The sequence below is a fragment of the Triticum aestivum genome, chromosome 3D (assembly GCF_018294505.1).
Source record: "Triticum aestivum cultivar Chinese Spring chromosome 3D, IWGSC CS RefSeq v2.1, whole genome shotgun sequence".
NCBI lineage: Eukaryota > Viridiplantae > Streptophyta > Magnoliopsida > Poales > Poaceae > Triticum > Triticum aestivum.
This window is the reverse complement of record NC_057802.1, coordinates 183,266,957-183,270,956: the sequence shown is the minus strand read 5'-3', so window position 1 is coordinate 183,270,956 and position 4,000 is coordinate 183,266,957.

The following is a 4,000-nucleotide window of genomic DNA, read 5'->3' as shown; positions in this document are numbered from 1 at the left end:
ATGGAGGGGGGGCTAGAGGCTTGGGGGAGGGGGCACCGAGGCGGCGGCGGGCTCCGTGGCGTGGCCGGACTCCGGCGGCGTCGTGGGGAAGAAGGAGAGCGCGGGCGGGCTCGGTTGGGCTCGGCCCAGCCGGCGCGGTATTTTTTTAAATATGTTCCGCGGAAAATATTGCGTAGAAAAATAAATAAAATCAAAAAAATATGAAATAAATTTTCCCCGTCTAGTTAGAAAATCTAGAATAGGGTGAACATTTTTAAAATAAAAAATAAATATTTTGAAAACATGCATATTTTTAAATGCAATAAAAATTGCAAATAAAATCCAATAAATTCCTAAAATGTTTTTAACATTTTTCCTCCAGTATTTCAATTGTTTTGGAGAAGTCATATTTTCTCCTCTCGTTTATTTAAAGATGAAATATTTTTCCGGAGAGAAAAATAATTAAAATCCCAATCCTCGTTTGAAAAATCAAATAAGAAAATTTGAGAAAATCCCCAACTCTCTCCGAGGGTCCTTGAGTTGCTTAGGATTTATCGAGGATTTGTCAAAATGCGATAAAACATGATATGCAATGATGATCTATGTATAACATTCCAAATTGAAAATTTGGGATATTACATGAGCTGCTCCATCGACAGAAGCATCCACCAAACCAGACACCATGACTCCTGACCGTCTTTCGCCACCTCAGATCTCCTACCCTGTCGTCGGCACCCACCGCAACGGCATCACCATCATCGACTCAGCAGATGAACCTGAGGAGTGCATGGGTCCACAAGAGAGGTCGCACACTTTTGTTTCTGCATATGTTATGCATTGCTTAATATTACCTACTACTTTAGCGTCCTCTTAGACTCCAAGTCAGGTCCAAATTAATGTTCAAACTTGAGTTCTAAATTAGTTGTGGGGCACATATCGAGGCAGCACTGAATAGTATCTCTGTCTAATATCTGGTTCACCTAGGGTATGCCCGTGTTGTTCATCTTGGGTGGGAAACAAATAGGAAAGCAATCATCATTGGTCTTTTTATTAAATTAAAGCAATCATCAACCTGCTATCATTATTTTTGGATCCATCCACTGGTTGTTACCATCACTCTAGATTTCTGCATGCTCTCCTTACATAATCTCACCATATATTTTTCGTATGCATGTCAGATATTGTACACAGTCATGTTGAACATGTAGAGAAAAAGAGAAGAGTTTTGCTTGGCAACACAATGTCATGCAGACATCGCTCCATGGTGGGTTCAATGGCAAACCCTCCCCCTCCCCCCTCTCGAGATTGTAATCCAGAGGAAGATATCTGTTCTGAGGCGGATTCAGACGCAGCTGACCACTCCTATTTACCCCCCAAGGTGTTTGCTCTAACTTGGCATGCTGATGTTAGTCATATCATGCATATGTTGCCTTGCAGTACCAACTTTCAACATCATATATGTCACCTGCTTAGTTTAGACATGTTTTGTAATGCCACATGTTTAGTTTCTATATCATATATGGGAATTATGCAGTCTCATTTCTTTTAGCCAGCCATAATATATGTGAAATGTGCAATGTCATCCTATTTAACCAGGCATCATATATTTGAATGATATCTTGCCCATCCTTTTCTTCATTACATTTCCATTTGTCGACAATGTTTGTACATTAAATTACTCTCCCTGTGAATCAGCCATTTGAGTGGGTGGGAAAATCTGGAGTGAAAACAAGGCCTTTAGAGCAGACAGTGCTATCTGTCAAAGCAGATCTCTTGCTGGGTCCCGATAGCTCCTCAGAGATGGATCAGAGACGGATGACCAGCCCTATTGCCCCACCGAGGTGTATGCTCTAACTTAGCACGGTTATACTGCTCATATCATGCATATGGTGTCTTTCATGGCATAGTTTAGACATCATATACACAATATTCAACACCATGTTCTTAGTTCAGACATCATATATGCGAATGCCATCTGCTTAGCATATAAATCACATATGTGAATTAAATCATGTGATCCTGATTACTTAGATAACATGTATGTGAATTATTTCATGCGATCCTGTTTAGTTAGTGATACGTCCATTTTGCATCATGCTTTTATATCGATATTTATTGCATTATGGGTTGTTATTACACGTTATGTCACAATACTTATGCCTATTCTCTCTTATTTTACAAGGTTTACATAAGGAGGGAGAATGCCGGCAGCTGGAATTCTAGACTGGAAAAGGAGCAAATATTAGAGACCTATTCTGCACAACTCCAAAAGTCCTGAAACTCCACGAAAGTCATTTTTGGAAATAATAAAAAATATTGAGCGGAAGAAATACGTCAGGGGGGCCACCACCTGTCCACGAGGGTGGGGGCGCGCCCTACCCCCCAGGGCGCGCCCCCTGCCTCGTGGGCCCCCTGTTGGCTCTCCGGTGGCCATCTTCTGCTATATGAAGTCTTTCGTCGAGGAAAAACTCATAAGCAACCTTTCGGGACGAGACTCCGCCGCCACGAGGCGAAACCTTGGCAGAACCAATCTAGGGCTCCGGCAGAGCTGTTCTGCCAGGGACACTTCCCTCCGGAAGGGGGAAATCATCGCCATCGTCATCATCAACGCTCCTCTCATCGGGAGAGGGCAATCTCCATCAACATCTTCACCAGCACCATCTCCTCTCAAAACCCTAGTTCATCTCTTGTATCCAATTCTTGTCTCCAAGTTCGGGATTAGTACTAGTAGGTTGCTAGTAGTGTTCATTACTCCTTGTAGTTGATGCTAGTTGGTTTATTTGGTGGAAGATCATATGTTCAGGTCCTTTATGCATATTAATACCCCTCTGATTATGAACATGAATATGCTTTGTGAGTAGTTACGTTTGTTCCTGAGGACATGGGAGAAGTCTTGCTATTAGTAGTCATGTGAATTTGGTATTCGTTCGATATTTTGATGAGATGTATGTTGTCTATCCTCTAGTGGTGTTGTGTGAACGTCGACTACATAACACTTCACCATTATTTGGGCCTAGAGGAAGGCATTGGGAAGTAATAAGTAGATGATTGGTTGCTAGAGTGACAGAAGCTTAAACCCTAGTTTATGCGTTGCTTCGTAAGGGGCTGATTTGGATCCATATGTTTCATGCTATGGTTAGGTTTACCTTAATACTTTTGTTGTAGTTGCGGATGCTTGCAATAGAGGTTAATCATAAGTGGGATGCTTGTTCAAGTAAGAACAGCACCCAAGCACCGGTCCACCCACATATCAAATTATCAAAGTAACGAACGCGAATCATATGAACGTGATGAAAACTAGCTTGACGATAATTCCCATGTGTCCTCGGGAGCGCTTTTCTCTATATAAGAGTTTGTCCAGGCTTGTCCTTTGCTACAAAAAGGATTGGGCCACCTTGCTGCACTTTATTTACTCTTGTTACTTGTTGCTCGTTACAAATTATCCTATCACAAAACTATCTGTTACCACTTATTTCAGTACTTGCAGAGAATACCTTGCTGAAAACCGCTTATCATTTCCTTCTGCTCCTCGTTGGGTTTGACACTCTTACTTATCGAAAGGACTACGATAGATCCCCTATACGTGTGGGTCATCAAGACTCTTTTCTGGCGCTGTTGCCGGGGAGTGAAGCGCCTTTGGTAGGTGGAATTTGGTAAGGAAAAATTTATATAGTGTGCTGAAATTTACTGTCACTTGTTACTATGGAAAGTAATCCTCTGAGGGGCTTGTTCGGGGTATCTTCACCCCGACCAGTAGAGCAAAGAGTTGCTCCTCAACCTACTGAAGCTACTGAAAATGAAAATGTTCCCTTTGAAGTTCCTTCGGGTATGTTAGAAAAACTGCTAGCTAATCCTTTTGCAGGAGATGGAACAATGCATCCTGATGAGCACCTAATATATGTGGATGAAGTTTGTGGATTATTTAAGCTTGCAGGTGTGCCCGGTGATGTTATTAAGAAGAAGGTCTTCCCTTTATCTTTGAAGGGAGACGCATCGACATGGTATAGGCTATGTGATGATA